We start from the raw sequence: 19,252 nt of genomic DNA, 5'->3' as shown, positions 1-19,252 counted from the left end.
CACTCTTATTCTCCATTTGCAAATCCACAGATACAGAAACTGAGCAGTCATATTGCAAAGAATAGATTGGTCAGTTGCTAGCCAATAAAAGTAACTCACCTTTCTGTTGAGAGAGAACTTCTTGGAGCCACCTGTCCCTGTAGACTGAGAACATCCATGAGAGGAATGTCAATTGTAGGAAGCATAAACAGATTTAACTAGCAACTGGCCTCAGGGGACAATTAATGTGGTCTGCTGTACTTTTGGTTATTTATGGACTGTTCTTATAACTGAGTTGTCTCTCTCAGGTGTGGCTGGTTTTCTCTCAGAAGAGGCTTTAAGGACAATAGAGAAGAGATCTGGCATTTCCTGGCTTGGGAACAGGACCAAATCTCTCTTTCATTCCCTCCTGTCTCCCCACTCAACTGCCCTCCTCTCATTGAGACCTGGGTTCTGGTTTCTCTTCTGTCCTGTGGTCATGGCTAAGTCATTTCCCATGTCTGACCTTAGTTTTCCCCATTTGAAAAATGAGGGTTTGCACAAGGCACCATCCAGCTCTAAGAAAGCTAAGTGGGATGCTAGGAATTGAGGTATTATGATTGAAGGCAGTGCTTCTGTTTTCCTCAGGAATGACTGACAGAAGCTTTGGTCATTCTCCAGGAAAGACTGGTCCCAGGTAGGGGAAAGAGGTTCTCTTTCAGGTGATTATAAATGCATAGAACTCCTTTTTTGGAATGCGGAGGTGTTCAGGGCCCAGCTTAACTTTGTGCAAGACTTTTCTCTCTTTCCTTTCTCCTCAAATCTTCTGGGGGAAATTTGGATCTGGAATCTAGACCAGGGGCCTCAATGCCCTTTGGCTCAGTGATAGTGGTAGCTTTGGGGTAGGGAGCCAAGTGCTGAGGCGTTTAGAACAGGCCTCTCTGGAATAAGGCCTTGCTCTTAGGCATTCAATTTGTTAAATGAAATTTGAGTATTGTTTTTGGACTCATTTGAAGTAACATTATTCATAGATTGCTAGACCTTTAAGAGACTTTAATGATAATCTAGTATAAAGGGGCCTTATTTTGCAGATTGGTGAAACTCAGATCCAGAGGCTACGTATTTTGCCGAGATCACACAGTAAATTAGTAGCAGAACCAGGAGGGCAGCCAAAGTGACACAGTGGGTAGAGTATGCCTGGCCTGGAGTCAGGAAGACTCCTGAGTTCAAATTTGGCTACAGATAGACACTTACTAGCTTCATGACCTTGGGCAAGTCACTTAACCCCATTTGCCTCTGTTTCCTCCTCTGTAAAATCAACTGGAGGAGGAAATGTCAAGCCACTCCAGTATCATTGCCCCCAAAAACTCCCAATGTGGTCACAAAGAGTTGGACACAACTAAACCATAACAATGGTCTCAATCACAGAATTTAAAAAAATTAGTTTTATTATTTTCAGCTAACTGCAGTAGCATAAACTAGATTAACAAAAGTGTTGCCTGTGTTTTAGTGAATGCATAATTTTTAAAAATGATTTTAGTTTAGCGTAGCACCAGCCTAAGCAGTATCCTGGAGGCTCTTATTATATTTACATTGTTTGCATGTAAATAAAATATTTCTAGATTATTTGAAGCAGTTTGTTCTCTTAAGTAGAGTAAATATTCCTCTTATAATCTTGTTTACACTGCTAATTTGCTAACCTGAAAAGTATTGTTAAAAGTAAACTCAGTCCTCACCTACTTAGACTGAGGTAGCCTGCTGTTGGGGACACCTCATACTGGTAGTTAGGTGAGAGGGGTTTAGATTCTGGTCCCAGCTCTGCCAGTAATTAACTGTGTGACCTTGGCCAAGTCCTTTCCTTTCCCTGAACTGTAAATGAGAGTATAGGACTAGATGATCTCTGTGGTCCTTTCCAGTAGAAATCTGCAAAGCCATATTCTTAGAATCACCTGGGTAGTGGCTGAAAGAGTGGCCCGGAGTAGTTAAGGATTGGTTGAGTCACAGAAGCAAGGTTTATTCACCCTCCCTCCCCACCGCTTAAGTTTAAGGGAGTGGAATGCCAAGGTAGGCCAATGTTTTGGGTGAGAGGTCTGAGGCCAAAGAAGAAAGTCATTTTCTAATGAAAAGTAAGGAGAGCTGGAATGGAGGTGCTCAGTCCATTATCCTTCCTTTGGGAGTTAATGTCATACTCCAGTTTAGATCTCCTCCCCCTGATGCCTGAGGCTGTCTGGAGTTAATATTAGGAAAGTTACTCAGTGAGCACCAGGCATTTTTCTGGGAGTCGGTGGAGACTCTCCAGCCAGGGAGGGCTGGATTTAATAGGAAAACTTTCATGCTTAATCAAGTTGAAGAGAGAAATTATTTGCACATCAATCAATTCCTCTTTAACAAGTTTTCCCTGGTTCCCTGATGGAAGCAGTTGGTTATTTTAGGCCTTGTTTGCACACAGAATGGATATTTAAGGCCTACCCATTCCTGGATTCACTAGCTGCAATCTGTCAGACAGACAAATAGGCTTGGGACTCCCATTGTAAACAGGGAGAGGAAATACTGCTTGGAGTGCAATCTAGTGCTTTATTTACAAGGTGCAGACAGTGGGTGTTTGGTAAGCAGCTACTATCACACAGGCCTTGGAAAGATGAGCCCAGATCTTTGTTAGAAGGAGCCTCATTTCTACACCTACCTGTTCCTTTCAGTTTTGGTCTGTAAGCGGAAATTATGCACTTACTGGAAATATGAAGTTTCCAGGGAGATTGGTTTTTTGTTGTTTTTCTGGTAACAGCTTTTCTGTAAGAAATGTTTAGTGGATGGAGGAGGTTGGCTTTCATGCCCCCCACAGGACTCTCTAACAGGAGCTGGTATTGGCTTGTGCTTGAGGTGAAAATGGGAATATTCGGTTCAGCAAACCATTTGGTAAACTAGTGTGTGCTTAGCCTCTAGGGAAGAAAGATAGCTGTCCCTTGTGGAACCTATTGGATGAAGCCTTCTGAATCATGAGACCATCAGAGATGTGCCTATCCAGGCTGGTCCCATGGACCTCTCTAACTCAGGATACTTACTGTCTTTGTGGAGACGTGAAGGAATAGTTTGAAAAAGTCCATGGTTATTCTTCAACATCAATGATGAATTCCACCTTTCAGTAATTACCTATCGTGGATCACTCATGTAATTACTGAGAGAACCTGCTTAGTGCCCAGTCCGATGCTAGGCATTGTAGAGGAGACAGAAAAAGGAGGAAACAGCCCCTGCTCTGTAGGAAGGACTTGAATTGCAGTTGGGCAAACCAGCATATGTGTAACATCTGTCAATTTAAGACAGTCCATAATTCCCCAGTCCATAATGACTGGGTCCATACCATAGCCTCTATTAGATAAGCAAACAGATGAAAAATTCAGAAGATTATAGAATCATAGACTTCGAGCGGGAAGGGACCTCAAAAGCCATTTAGTCCTACCCTCTCATTTTATAGGTGAGGGTAAACTGAGGCCTGAGGAGGTTAAGTGACTTGCCTAAGGTCACACGAATATTATCGAAGGTGAAATTTGAACCCAGGTCCTTTGACTCCAGAGCTGGTGCTTATTTCCACTATTCCATGTTGAGGAGAACCACTAGCAATGTGGTGCTTTAGAAAATGAGCTCTAGCCTAGGACTCAATGGTTCTGGGATCTAGTCCAGTCTCTGCAGCCCAGTAGCTTTGTCATCTTAGATTAGTCATCTCTCCTCTCTGAGCCTCCGTGAACCTCTGTTTCTTCTCTCGAACAAGAAATAGTAAATGCTTTGGAAGGCCACTTCTAGCCACAGTGTTTTCAGATCAGCTTGAGTTACAGTTGTCAAGAAAGTCTTTATGGAGGAAATAAGACATGAAATGGGGCCTCCAGGTTGAACAAGGGTTTAAATTGGTCAAAAAATGAAAAAAAAGGAAGGAGCATGAGGGAAATCTGATCCTAACTCCTAAGAATAATTCAGTTTGTATGGGGCTTTACAAAGATGTCCAAGTGTTTCATCTTTACTACCTGTTAGATTGTGTATTTATGTTATCTTGTGTGTGTGGTGGGAGATGGGGTGGGGGAGTTTTCACATGTGTCATTAATTCAGTAAACATTTACTAAATGCTTCTATGTGCAAGCTATTGTTTTTTGTTTTTTTGGTTAGTATTGTGGTAAAGGAGGAGGAATACAAAGTTAATAGCAGTCCCTGCTCTCCAGGTCTCAAGGAGCTAGCGGTTTAGCTGGGGAGACAAGACATGTACACAATTATAAAACAAGGACCTGGTTTCCAAAATAGAATGCAAAGTTTTTGAAGACTGGGGCTATCTTCTCTGTATCCTCCATAGTTCTGAGCACATAGCTGGCACTTAGGAAAGACTGGTGAGTTGACAGAATTCATGAATGTTGTCTACCCAGACCTTCCCCCGGTAGTGAGTGAATGTTATAAATGCAGAGACTATGTGATTAGCTGAAAAGGAATCAATTAGATGCATGTGAAAGATGGTCTAGGTATCCTGGAAGTCCATGATTCTATAAGGTTGATTAGAGACAGAAGCATCTAAGGTCTGGGCAGTCCTGTATGCAGACAAGAGCAAATTGAACCCAATTGATCCCAGTAACAGTCATCATTGTTCCCTTTCTGGAATTTTCAGAAAGGATATTAGGGAGGGGGATGAGCTGAATCATTCATGGAATCCCTTCATTTCTGGCTCCTCCTCTTCCCGTTTGTCCAGCTTCTGCTCTACTGGCTAAGCGTTCCTGGGACAGAGCCATTAGTCTCCTTGGATAGAGAGAAAAAGGGCTGGTGACAGTTGCTGGCTAGAGAGTGACCCTATGACAAGCTGACCCTGGAGATAGTCTCCTTGGCCTCTTGGGCTGCTATTAAAATGTTAGACAGGCCTTGGAGTCAAAAGGCAGAGGCAACAGACGGCCCTTTTCACAGTGCCCACTGTTCCCAGTAAAAGGAGGGGGGTTTCTAAGGAGCAGTGTGGAAGAATGCAGCAGAGGCCAGAGCCCCTCCTATTGTCTTCAGTTTTCTCAATAAGGCTGTGGCTGACCCAAGGATTTCTGTAGACTGGAAGGAAGGGATGGAATGTAAAAGGCTCTTTTCAGCATTTCTAGTGTACATGGCTAGGTATAGTGCATGCACTTATCTTTTGATCCATCTTTCCTTTATCTCCCCCACCCCACCAGACACACAATTTCTGTCCCCCTCACCAAAAGATAAAAAAATGAAAACACTCTAGGAAGAATATCTGATGCATGTACTTTAGGCTTCCTTTTTATTAGATTTGTTGGATCCCCCTCCATTTTTCTTTTACCTCCCTTTTCCTGGATGTGTCTCTCCCTTTCCTTGCCTGTCCATCACCTCCTGAGTCTCCGCTGTATTTCTTTCTGTCTATCCCTTTATCTGTTTCTGGCCTTAGCCCCGAACCCTATGTCTTTTCTTTTTATTCTGTGTCCTCTATATCTTGTCTATCAGTGTTTCTCTGTTTTCTCTCTCCCCATCCTCTGTGTCTCCCTCATCCTGTGCCTCTTTGTCCACTTATATTTTCTCTTTGTCCCATCATCACCCTTACTTCACCAAGATAAAGACTAGAGTTTGCATCTTTCCCATTGAAAATGTGTCTTTCTTGCTGCCTCATTGAAAAAGCTGTCCACACTAGGTGCCTCCACCACTCTCCTCTCTCACACTCTTCTAGACTCTCTACAATCTGGCTTCTGACCTCATCACTCAATTGAAACTGCTCTCCACAGAGATACAAATGATTTCTTAATTGCCCAAATCTACTGACCTTTTCCCAGTCCTCATCCTTCTCAGCCACTCTGCAGCATTTGACACTGTGGACTACCCTGCCTGAATACTCTTTCTTCTCTCATTTTTGTAACGCTTCTCTCCCTTAGTTCTTTTGATGATTGCTCATCAGTTTCTTTCACTGGCTGTCCATCTCCTCTCCCCTAATTGTGGATATATTCCAAGGCTCAGTGCTGAGTCCTCCCCACCCCCCATCTGTACTTTTTCACTTGGTGACCTCTTCAATTCCCATAGGTGTAATTACCATTATCTCTATACAGATCACAAGTCTATATTTCCATCCCTAGTCTCTCCTGAGTCCAGTCTTGTATCACAACTAACTATTGGACAATTTCAAACTGGATGTCCCATAGGCATTTTAAACTCGACGTGCAAAACAGAACTTATTTTCTTTACCTCTGAATCCAGCTGCTTTCTCTTAGTACTTCCCTATTTGTGTTGGAGGCACCATCTTCCATCTGGGACTTGCAAACCTGGTGTTATGCTTGACCCCTCACTCTCACTCCTCTGCATATCTAATCAACAACAAATCTTCTCATTTCTACTCCAGAGCATCTCTCAAATCCTCCCCCCCCACCCCTGTTTCTATTCCACATAGCCACTGCTCTGAATTATCCTTATCATTTCATTGCTGAATTGTTGCAATAGCCTCCAACTTGGCTTACCTGCCATAATCCTCTCCCTATTCTAATCCATCCTCCACAGAGCTGACAATGATTTTCCAAAGCAGTCCACCCATGTCACCCTCCCATTTAGTAAACTCTAGGGGCTCCCTGATATCTCTAGAATCAAATATAAATTTATGTTTGATATTTAATGATCTTTACAACCTGGCCCTAACCTATCTCTTTGTAGGCTTATTACAGATCACTCTCTTCTACATGCTTTCTGGTCCATCTGCTTTGGCCTGCTTGTTCCTGAACATAGCATTCCATTTCCCATCTGTGTGTCTCTGTGCTGGTTGTCCCTCATGCCTGAAATGCTTGCCTTTCTTACCTCTTCTGCCTCTCTTGGAATCCCTGATTTTTTTTTCAAGATTCAGCTCAAGCACAAATTTTTACATAAGGCCTTTCCTGGTCTGTCCAGCTGCTAGGGCCTTACCACCCCATACCCTTGTATCCACTTGGCATATGTTTTGTATATATCTAGATATATTCAGCTAGGTGGCTCAGAGTACTGGGCCTGGAATTGGGAAGACCTGCATTCAAATCCAGCCTCAGACACTCACTAGCTGTGTGACCCTGGGCAAGTTATTTAACCTCTGTTTGCCTTATTCCACTGAAGAAGGAAATGGCAAACTGCTCTAGTATCTTTGCCAAGAAAACCCCACACTGGGTCGCAAAAAAGTCAGGCACAACTGAACAAAACAAGAAATATTCATGTTTTCCGTTCACTAAAATGTAAGTTCCTTGAAGACGGTGACTGTCCTTGTATCCCCAGCACCTTGTGCAGTTCATTGCACATAGTAGGTCTTCAATAAAGGCTTGTTGATTGATCGATTGCCCTTGTTTGCCCCATTTGGCTGGAAAGGGAAAAAATTGAGCTGTTGCTGGCCCTCAAGAAGAGCTTCCATGTCTTTCTCTATTCTAGGCTATTGACAAGAGAGAGCTCTGGTCCTCCTCTCATGCCTGCAGTGAGTTTTGTATTTCAGCTTTAGCATGTCAGGATGTAAGAATGCATTGTCTCCCTCCTGGGTCTTTTTTGTCTCCAGAGATCAGGTGATGTTGCATAAAATCTGGGTGGGGTGGCCTGGCACAGGAAAACATACAAACATACCAGGAGGGAGGGAAGACTGACTGCCTTCAGCTGTCACTTTAAAAGCCATTCTTGTGCTTTGAGAGCCGTAGGGAAAACATGCTCTCTCCTGTCGGTGGTACAGGGTGGGTCTCCTGGAAAGACACATGATTCAGTTGGGAGTCCACCTCTGCCACCAGCTCTAGCCATGACTTTGGGCAAAGAACTTCAGCACTCTGAGCCTCACCTATAGAATGGGGAGGGTGACACCTGCCCTCCCTCAAAGGGCTGTTCTGAAGACTAGGTGTATGAAAAGTGCTCTGAACAGCATGAAAAACTTTACAAATGCAAGAGTCTTCTTATCATCGGCATGGAAAGCCTCTAAGCTCTTAAAGAGCCTCCCCTTCCCGAATTCTACTCAGAACCTCCAGAGATTATAACCTCCGGGCTCCCAGGCTCTTCCCATAGACCATAGTGGGTTTAAACAAGACATGAAACTTACCTGTCTGAGGTTCATCTTTTTTAGGAAGGTTAATTCCTTGGTGAAAGGAACCCCAGGCCTTTTCTAGTTGGCATAGATCTTTCTTCAGAGATAAATTTTTTGTTGCTACCTTGAGACGTTACCCTTTTTGCTTTAGACCAAAGCATGACTGAAATTGCTGATTTAATGTAAGCGCTCAGCCTTGCTTTGCTCTAGCCTTCAGTTGATACAAATGGCATCCTGTGTGCCCAACCCTATGCTAGCTGTTGTAATAGGGACAGAAGGAGGAGGAGTATAGTCCCTGCCTTCAAGAAATTCAGAGTAGTAGAGACAAACCAGAACATAAATAACACCACAGTTAGTAACATTCAGTTTGATTCAACAAGCTTTTTATTAACTGCCTACCAGCCTTCGAGGATACAGAGATACAAGGGATGATAGTCCCAGCTCTCCAAGACTCTTGCATACTGCTTTGCTGGGGAGAAATATAAATGGTGCTAAAATGTTGTAGTCAACAAATACTATGGACAGTCAAAAATGGGAGAGATGGGCATTTAGCTGAGGTTTCAGGGAAGAGACTTCATGAAAGAGAAAGGAGGGTCAGGGGAATGGATGGGAACTTTATAGAAAAATCATCCCCGAAGTGGAGGGAAATGATTCATTCACATGGGATTTTCTTTGAGTGAAGTATAAAGTTGGCCCTGGACATATGCAGGTCTTGGGAGGCTCCTCCATTCTTGGCACTGACTCATCTCACTACTCAGGGTAGTGTGGGACAGTGGATACAGGCCTAGTCCAGCCAGACCTCTTAGGCAAGGACTCTGGGGAATCTTGGGTCTCTTCCTGTGACCTCCACCAGACAGGACTAAGTGACCTTTGGCAAGTTGCTTGACCTCTTTAGGCACTGGTTCTTCTTACTCTTTCTCTGTTTCCCTTGTCATTTCCTCCCCCACCCCCCACCCCAGCCTCCCTATACACACAGACTGTGTAGGCCACAGAGCCAAGTTCTACACACTTTTGGAGCTGCTCCGAGGAAAGAATAGGGAACAATGAGAATTATTAAGGCATTGTTTTCATGATGGTGGGAAAACAGGCTTCCAGAGATCACTATTCCTAGCTCATTCCTTATCCATTCTCACTACACAAAGGGATTTCTCCGCTTTTCTCAGGCTGGGCAAGGCTGCCACACTGCTACTGCTGGGAAGGAAGGTGTGTCTGTTTTCCTGTATTTCCTCTTTCTCAGAGGAGGAGGGTCGAACAAAGTTAAACACTTATCTAAGGATGTAACCTATTGAAAAATATCAAAGGGAAAAGATGACAGAGAATACTAGTAAACTTATAACACTTGGCCATGGAGTGGGGGGGGGTGAATAATGAAAAGATCACTGGAAGGCGAGGAACTCCAAGGTTTTGGTTTCAGCTCTGCTATTAAGGAGTTCCATGAACTTGGATAAGTCCCCTTGTAAGGTTTAAGGTGAGAGAATTGCGTTGGGGTAGCTGATCCTTTAGGTCCCTTCCAGGCCTACAATTCAAAGATTCTATGATTCTCACCTCTGGGCTGACCATGGTTGTCCCTGCTCTAGATCCCAGCTCATGGCTGGCCTGGATGGGAAAGAATATAAATTTAAAATGTGCTTGGGGCTCTGCTCTAATCATTCTCAATTTTTATTCCTTTCTGTCTTCCTAGACTGTGGAAGAGAAATGTGCTGGTGGGAGGAAGCAAAAGGATTCCCCAGGCTTCCTCTTCTAGATGTAAACTCTTTAAGAGACTGCTGCTTAGGGACAAAAAAAGTCCCTGTGCCTGTTGTTATAATGGACACTGGGAGAGTTGAACTCAGTATGCAGAATGAAGAGGGCTTTGAGGAATTAGAAAGGAGTTTATTTTGTGGGAGGAGGTGGCAAGGTAAGAGAAAGGGAGGAGGGAGATTGGTGGAGAAGGGAGAACAGCATTAGAGGCTAAGCAGGGGACTGAGAGGGAGAAAGAGGAAAGTTCAAGTGGGTATTGGCTCTGCTCTGTCCTCTCCTTTGGTGTTTTGTGTTCCAAATGCGTAGTCCAGGACTGAGCCTTTTCTGTGGGACCCCAGTGGACGTGTAAACTGGGACACAGAGAACTTTCTCACTCTGGTTTCCTTCCCCCCCCCCACCCCCCCCACCCCCACTAACCACCAAAGCCTGATCCAGAAGAACTCACAACTTAGCCCCTCTGCTGCTTCAGCATCTTTCCATGGGGAGCTGGCTTGAGCTTGCTCATAGATTAAGTCCAGCTTTTCTGAAACCCATGGTTCATCCTCTTCTTCCTCTTTCCCTTATTTCCTGCTCTGAGAATCAGCAGAGATCGCCCCCAGTCCTTCTGCTTAACATCCCCGTCACAACGGCTAACGTGCTTAGCCAGAGACCACAGTACAGGAAGGCTGCAGGTGGATGGCTCTCAGTAACTCGATCTCACCCCTGCCAGGCACAGTCTACCATCTTGGTAATTAGCTACCAGAGAGATCAGGTGGAACCATAGTTTGTGGTTTGAAGGAACAGGTGTTTGGGGGTAACTGATGTCCCACCACAGCCTCTGCTCAGGTAATCCTTATGACTTGCCTCTCTATACAAACAAAAAACCCCAAGTCTGTCACAGTGGGTTAATGCCGGGTGCCCATGCCTGGTCTCCCACCCCGCCTTACTCTGCAATTCTCTGATGGGGAAGGGAGTAAAAACAGGAGAAAGACACAGTGAAATTGAAAGACTCAACTTTCAAAATCTACTTCCCCATTTCCCTCCACTCTGCCCACCCCCCACCTCCCAAAGTATTAGGATATTCTGGATAATTACTTGGGCAGGTGTTCAGACAAAGGCTCTTTAAGGACACTAGTGGACACAACAGAGAATGAAACATGGTTTTGGGAGGAAGAGGTCAGGCTATGAGCATGGCTCAGAGAAGAGTTAAATACAAGTGTTCATCTTTGTAAATTTCTCACCTCCCAGTGGCTCTGAAAGGAAGCTGGATTTTGCAGTGAGAGGGAGCTGGCTTGAAAAAATAGGATGGTACTGATAGCTTTTATTTCTTTAGTGTTTTATGGTGTACCTAAAGTTTTTCTCTTAGCAACCCTGTGAAATAAGTATTGCAAATATGATTATTTTTGTTATATAGGTGAGGAGATTGAGACTTTAGGAGGTTAAGTGACTTGCCTATATCACATAGCTAGTAAGTAGTGGGACAAGATTGTGAAACTTCCTGACTCCCAGTCCAGTTCTCTTTCCACACTGCCCTTCTTACACAGTTACTTCACAGCTAGGCTTCTGATGGTGGAGAAACTAGGAGGGCTTCCTGAATCTCTCTTAGTTTGCATGGATTCCAACTAATTCTTATCAGCCCATATCTACTAAAGGACAAAGGGGCATTGGGCACTGTTCAGGCATCACGTGGGCTTTGACTTTTGAATTCTCCTCAGTCTCTTGTATCAGGGGGTCCTAGTGGATTTGTAGAAGTTGAAGGGAAGATGACGAATTTCAAAGTAGGAAAGTCTGACTAAAGTGCTCTCTAGAGAGGATTAAGGATCATTGAAGGCTGAGGTGCCACCTTCCAGCAGATCCTGCTTTCATTTGCATGGTTCCCCAAGCCTTGTTAGGAGGCCCTCTTCTCTCCAAGGGGAAATATAAATGGCAGTTGAAAGGACTTTTCTTTATTAAGTCAGAAAACCTGGGTTCTAGTTCCATTTTAACCACTTGGACAATCTTATTTCTCTGGACCTCAGTTTCTTTGTCTGTAAAGTAGTGTTGTTAATTCCTGTCCTGCCTACCTCCCCAGGCTTTCATATATGTGAAAGAACTTGGAAAAGTTTAAAAGCATGCACTGAATTTAAGATAGTCCTCTGATCTGCTTTTCCCTTAAGATCTATAACTCTAGGTTCTGACATCTCCTCCTGGGAGCATGTTCCAAGTTGTAGAGAGAGTGGGGGGTGGGGGTGGAATTAGGGTCACTGCTAGACTCTGGAATTTTCTGATTGCCAGTGTCTGGTTGAGGTTAGGGCTTAGACTTCGGCTAAAGATAAAGACTCAGCCCATGATCTCAGAGCATAACTGACCAACTTGACTTCTTCTAATAAATTGCTTAAGTATTTCGGCAAGCATTTTTGAATTGGCATGAAATTATCACATGCCATAAACCCTTCCTGAGTGTGAATAAGTAATGAAGTATTCCAAATTCTGCCCTGTGCAGAAAGGGGAACTTAAAGGAAACTGGTAGGGTGGAGGTGGAATTCTTTCAAATGTTCAGGGATGGCCTTCTTTTAGAATCTCAAAGACTCCTACTTAGGAGTCGTGTGTTGATGCTTTTCTAGGCATTCTCTTCAATTTAACAAGCATTTATTAAGTGCTTACTATGTCCTAGGCACTGTAAGAGTGTGCCTCTTCATATTTGTACAGTGCCTCACATATAGCAGGTAATTAATGATTGTTGGAGAAAATGATCCTCTGGGAGAGGGTCAAGAAGGGCTTCATATAGGAAGTGGCACTTGGGCTGAGCTTTAGGAACTTAAGAGATCCCCCAGATGTGGACTGAAGAGGGAGAGAGAGAGACAGAGAGACAGAGACAGAGAGAGAACATGCCAAGCCTGAGTGACAGACAGTTTGTGCTATCCCTGTCCTCAAAAAACTCACATTTTATTGAGGAAGGATCAGGATGCGTTTGCAGTTTTCTTCTCTTTGGGATGCTAGATTCCTCTGGACTTGAGGCATGGAGTCAGGTAGCCCCACTGATAAAATACTCCTCCCTGTACAACTGCAGAATATCTGGGAGGAGAACTGGGGCTTTGTGGCTAGTTTTGGACCAGGATTTTAGAGCCAGAAGGTATCCTGAAGTCCAAGGAAGGGAATGTGATCGCCCAAGATCCTATAGGTCCTGTCAGAGGGAGAATTTGAACCCCGGTTCTTTGATGCTATCACCACTGCTTTCTCCACCACACTCTTGGCCCATTACTCTGTTCCTATAGTGTGTTGTGTAGCAGCTATCTATTGCTAACTGTTGAAGAGTTTAGCTTGAGTGCACTGACCTTGCAGGTAAAAAATGACTTTCCCCAGTTTGAAATCACAGGAAACCTTAAGTAGGCTGATAGAGACTGTCCCTCTAAGAGGGAAGTAGTAGAGATTTGGGGACAGATTTAAGGACTTGGCCTCTCAGCTTTGCTCCTTCCCTTTCATGAGAGAGAGACCCAATTTTTATGATCTGGTGAATAACCCATGAGTGGATTGGCACACAGCCTCTGAAGCAAACTTTGGACTAGGCTCAATGGCGGTAAGATAAGAGGTAGACAGAGGAACAGAGTAGGAAGCTGATTGATTACTCAGAACGGTAGTAGCAGCCTGGGCTAGAGAAAGAGCTATGGCCCATCAAAGTGCTTGTAGATCAGTGAGGGAGAAATGTGTGCCTGGTTAAGCCTGATTGGATTGCTAGGGCCTCACCTGCCAACACCTGGAAGCTGGCTGTTCTTGGGGGTGGGGTGTGGGGAGAGTGCTTGGGAGGAAGGTATTATTAATTAATTTGAAAGTTAGTCAAGGAAGGAGCTAAGCTGATTAAAGCTGTGGCCCTTTCCTTCCTCTACTTATTCCCACGGGTCCTTGCACAGCAAGGACGATCTGAAGCAAGGGGTGACCGACAGGTTACTTGATGGTGCCTTAGAGAGGCTGACTCAGCAACCTCAACTCCACTGGAGGGTTCCCCCCCATTTTTTAAAGACACCCATCCCTAGCATGAAGCACAGAGTCCTGCTGTCCTTCTCTGACTCTTCCTGAGCTATATTGCCTTTATTGGGGGAAAAAATTGCTAGCCTGGGAATAACTGATAAAACCTGCTAAGAGATCTTAGTGCTGGGTGTTTTCAGTCCTCAGATTATGGTTAGTGGACCTCTTCTGATTTTTTTTTTTAAATGAACTTGCCTAAGGAACCATCAGAATCTGAGAGAGAGAGAGAGAGACAGACAGACGGACAGACCATGGTATCCAGTTCCCATCAGCATACAGATGAGTAAATAAATCCAAATAGAAAATGACTTGCCCAAGGTCACAAAGCTAGGAAATAACCCTAACACCAAAATTTATTTCTTAATTTCCAGCTCAGGCCTCTTTTTCTCTATACCATGTTCTTTGACACTTTAACATCATTCACCCTCCAACAAGTCCTTACTGATGTTCTACTAAAAGTCCCAGTTTTAAGGCAGTTTCTTGTCATGGGAACCATTATCTAGTTAGACCAACTTTCCTCTTCCCAATTCCCACTGATTCCCTGGCCTGTACTTGTAGGGTTGATTTATTTCTTGACACAAGCATAGGACTTGACATTTACTCCCATTTGACTGAATGTATTCTAGTATGTCAAGATACTGATTTTGTCATTCTGTATACTAGTGATCCCTTTCTCCTTTGCCTTCATCCAAAGCATCATTAAAAATGCCCGGCAGCACAAAGGCTGGGACAGAGCCCCAAGGCATTCCATTGGAGACCTCCCAGCAAATTGCTATCTGCTCATTAATGCATCACTAGTTTCTGGTTCTAATCTGGCTAGGCCTTTTGGCTGCCTAAATGATATTGAGCAAGTCACTTAAAGTCTCTGGGTCCTCATCTTTAAAATGAAGGGGTTGAGCTAGATAACCTCTGTGCCCTTTTTTAGTTCTAAATCCTAAAATCTTATGATTTCTTTTTTTAAATGCAGGGGTTTCTCAATTTATGCATTAGGGATCTTTCCATTTGGCTATAAATCAAATGTTTAAGTTACTTTGCGTGCCAAATGGGTGCTGTTCTGAAATCTTCTCTTTGCAAAATAAAGATTCCTTTTATCATGCCAAATAAGTGATCTCCTGAAATCTTGTTCTCTTTGTAAAATAAAGATTCCTTTTATCAAAGAAACTTTACATGACTTCAATTTAAGAGATAATCATTAAGTATCAACTGTGTACAGGGCTGGAGGAGGGATAGGAAACAGAAAAATGAGTCTCTGCCCTCAAGGAACTTCTATGTCTGGTACACAGGTTAGTGTTGATATAAGATAGACTAGGGCAAAAGTGACCAGTGCTTCTTAAACTGTGGGTCTCCATATGGGATTGCTACCCACAGTTTAAGAAGTGCTAAGGGGGTCTCAAGTAGAAAAAGTTTAAGAAGCCCTGAGTTAGACAAAACACTATAAGAACTTTTAGGAAAAAGAGGTGATTTTTAGCTGGGGGACATCAGGATGGGATGCATGGGAATGGTGGTACTTGAGCTGCACTGTGAAGGAAGGAGGATTCAGATTGTAGAAATGGGAGGAAGTTGATTTTGGGCATGGAATGCCCTAGGGAGGGAGTACACCAAGGCAGGAAGGACAGAATAAGAGTGGGGAGAACAGTGGCTAGAGAGAAGAAAACAAAGGGAGGTAGAGTGATGAAAGGTGGGAACCATAGGTGGAAGACAGATTTGAGAGGCTGTAAATCCTGATTGTCTTAGGCTAAGTCTGCTTTAAAGTGAGGCAAATGGACAGAGTTTTACTAATTTCCTAAGACTTAGTGCCAGTTGTCTGAGTGAGGTGCTCCCATGGATAGCTTGGACAAGCTTCCCCCTAACCTCTTTGTCTTGGGAATAGGGATGCTCTCTGACACCCCAAGGAGTCTGGATTTGTCCAGCTGGATACCAGTTTCACTGTGCCTGTATGGCCTTTTCCAGTAGGTGGTCTCCAAAGACGTTTCTCAGACAGAGCCATGGCCTGGAGACATCAGGATAAGGAAGTTGTGTTCCCCTGTTCTCCCCTCCCTCCACACACCTATGCTTTTACCCATATTGAACAGAACCTGGGTGCAGAACAGAGAGCTCTTCCCCTATTACGGGGAAGTCCGTGGTTTTGTGTGAGTAAGCTAACAGTTGTCTCTTCTGCCTCTCCCCATTTCCCTATTGCTTTCTCTTCTTCCTGTCTCTGTCTTTCCATCCCTCTATCTCTCCCCATTTAGAGGGCGGAGGGAATTGTCATCTGTCCCCTGGGGGTGGCAGATGGCAGCTTAGCTTAGAAAGGAAAACAGCCAAACTTAGAATTAGTCTTGGGTGAAAGGTCGCAGCAACATCTGCCTAGGGATGCTTTCAGGAGTCACATTTCTATAGAGATTGCGCAAACAGGGAGCCAGCCCAGTGCTGGTGGGGGAAAAGGCAGGAGCCCAGTACAGGGGAAATATTGAAATGAGGGAACAAAGGGGCAGGCAATATTTTTTGAACCACAGACAGAGCACCATTTAACTTACATCCTCCCCCTCCTCCGCCGGAAGCCTGCTGCTGCTGGGCCAAGATTGGCTCTGAGGTAGCTTCCTTCAGTAAGTAAGTAGTCTGCTCAGTTCTCTCCACACTGTCTCTGAAATTCCCCTTCGTCCCCCACAAGTCTCCCTTAGAAGTAGTGTGAAGCGGGAATTTTCATCCTCATTTTGTCCTCCTATAGAGAAACCAAGGACCAGAGTGGTGTGGAGGGAATAGAAAGAGCCCAGGACTGAGAGTCCGTTGTTGACTGGGCTCTGCCTTTTGCCATTAACTCACTGTATTCCTTTGTACAAGTCACTTCATGGTTCTGGTGCTTGGTGGTGAAGCACCAATGAGATAAGTGGAGGTGAAAGTACTTTGGGAAGTTAAATGGCATCACTGTTGTTATTTTAAGAAGCAAAATCAACGCCCAAGGGTAGGTGTCTTTTTGTTGTTGGTATGTTTTCTTCTTCACCCATCCACCCCTCCCTCCTTCCCAGAAAGTATGACGGCAAAGATCTGTATTCTGCTATACACATGGTAGTCACTTCGTAAGTCCTTGCTAATTAAAGGGAGTTTCCAGTTTGAAAGAGGCTAGCTGGGGAGAGGTTAGAGAAAACTCTTTATATAATATATAATACATAACATTATATATAATATACCTTTATAGATATTATTACTTGAGCTGCTCAACAGGTAGAAAATATTTCTCTGTAGATCTTATAAGTAGAGCCAGTGGTGCCTAGTGACAAACACAATTCTCTGATTTAGCAGTAGACCAGCTTAGAACTGTAGTTTAAGTGTTAAAGAACTGGAAAGGACCTTAGGGCCTCTAGCTACACCAGGAGAAACCGAGACCCAAGGAGGGGCAGTGACAATCTAATATCACACAGCCAAGACTGAAGTCCCAGGTCTTATGACTCTTACTTTAATGTGGTGCTCTTTCCACCACTTTTTAAGGAAAGAGGTAAGGGTTTAGAACCCCAGTGCCCCAGAATTGCACATCTGATATCAGTGACGTGGTTTTGTTGAGTGGCATGCATGATTTTCACAGATGTGATGATCCTGGAGGAGAAAAGTTGAAAAAAGAGCCCAAGATGGTTTTAGGAAATTCGAGTTTGGCCTCAGTTATCACAGTGAGGAATGCTGGAAGGAGATGGGGATTGGGTGGTCCTTGCTTGAGACAAGTGTAACAGCTAAATTGCCTGTTCTCGCACAGAAGTGACTTCCTTTTGAGGGTGCCCAGTCACTGCTGGAGAGGAAATGTACCAAGCATTTAAAATGTAAGAGGAAGGAACACAAGACCTCTTCTTCCTAAGCATCTTTTAGTGTAAATTAATCATATGTTGAAGTAGCTGCTACAGACAGATGTAATGAGCTGGTTAAGTTCAGTTATCTGTTTATTGATCTGGTACTATGTGCTTGGGGTAGATAGGTGGATAGGGCACTGGACCTAGCATCAGAAAGACCAGAGTTCAAATGTGAACTTAAACACTTACAGATGTGTGATCTTGGGCATGTCACTTAACCCCTGCCTATATAAAACTGGAGAAGGAAATGGCAAACCACTCCAGTATCTTTGCCAAGAAAACCCCATGGACAGTGGGTCCATGGACTGAACAGCTACTATGTGCTCAGAGACAAAGAGGAGACATAATCTCTTACCCTTGGGAAGCTTACTTTTATTTGGCAAACAGATTTAAAGACCAACAGGAGATATTTAAATAACAATACAAAAACATTTATGATTTGCAAACATGAATGGTTCCCACAGTAAGTGCCATAGGAGGAGCTGAGAAGAGGGTAACTCCCATGTGAGCTGGGAGTTAGGGAAGGTGATTTAATTACTCTAGGAGAATGAATTGTAAGGAGGGACTGATTAGCAGGAAGGAAAAGCAGGCCCCTATGGTGCGGAGTTAATAGCAGCCTGGATTAGAATTTGGGGTCTCTTGACCCTTAGTGCAATGTCGATCCTGTGCATTTTACATGGAGTATCCTCAAGGCCTTTCTTTGTCTTCTACCCTCTCTTTCCCATGTTAGTCTCACTAATCCTTGCTGGAATACATCAGACCAAAATGCGTGGCTAGGACTCTGGCTTGGTTGGCAAACAACCTACTTCTACCTGCTTCTATGACATTGAGTGATTCCTAGTCTTTGGCTGGGCTTTCTGAAGGTCTGGGGTCTTCCTAATAGTCTCAAAGTATCCCCTCCACCCTCCTTACAGGGTATAGAGTTAGACATTGCCACCATCAGGGCTTGGAGTAGGAAGGGACTGTGTGGGGTTGAAAGGCCTATGTATCAGTTGATATGGAAAAATAAGGAAAGTGGGGGTGGTTTTGCCCCTTGCTTGTTAATAAGTGTAGAGGGGCCTTCTTTGAGAGGTTCCTCTGCCTTCCTCTCCAGCTCCAGGCTGGTATGAAGACCACAGCAAGAAGACACTAGATTTTTTTCATTCCTTCCCCCCTCCTTCTTCTCCCCCCTCTCTGCTCTCTCATTCCCTGTTCCCTGTCACATACACTTAGAATGTAAACACCTAATGAATCAATCTTCTTTGACAAAGGAGCTCAGTCTAGAATTTTTCTCTGAGATCTTATTACTAACAGGCAATTCACACCTCTCTGAGTTTCCCTTCACAAACCACTGGAGTTGGGCTACAATCTTGCTGTCTTATTTGCCCACCTTCTGGAAGTGGGGAGTGGGGAAAGAGGAGGGGGAAAGGGGAGACATTTTTCCTTTATGGTCTCACCAGAGAAGCATTTTACTTTTATATTAAAGAAAACATAAAACATTCACTCCTTCTTTTCATGACCCAAACCTGTTTTCCCCCATGGTGATTCTTGAAGAAATAAACAAAACTAAAGTGCCCATCCCTGGTAGGGAAGGGGGGTAGTGCCCAGCATAGGGACAAAGATGACGGGAGTTTGGGGACAGGCAAACATGCCTTCACTCTTTCCTTGCTCCTGGGCCCACAGCCCCGATGGACAATGGTCTCTCTCATAAGAGCAGCCAGCTCCCAGAGGCGGCCTGTTGCATTCTCAAACTGGA

At 44.1% G+C, this 19,252-nt stretch overlaps 1 protein-coding gene across 1 annotated transcript in view; it reads left to right on the top strand.

The window, feature by feature from the left end:
- NOTCH1 (notch receptor 1) overlaps positions 1 to 19,252 on the top strand; it is a 72,395-nt gene that overhangs the window by 8,521 nt on the left and 44,622 nt on the right. The window lies entirely within an intron of this gene.

The sequence above is a fragment of the Vombatus ursinus genome, unplaced genomic scaffold (assembly GCF_900497805.2).
Source record: "Vombatus ursinus unplaced genomic scaffold, bare-nosed wombat genome assembly UNPS02014793.1, whole genome shotgun sequence".
NCBI classification, from domain to species: Eukaryota; Metazoa; Chordata; class Mammalia; order Diprotodontia; family Vombatidae; genus Vombatus; species Vombatus ursinus.
Note: the sequence above shows the minus strand (reverse complement) of the source record. Positions and strands in the feature narration are given on the sequence as shown.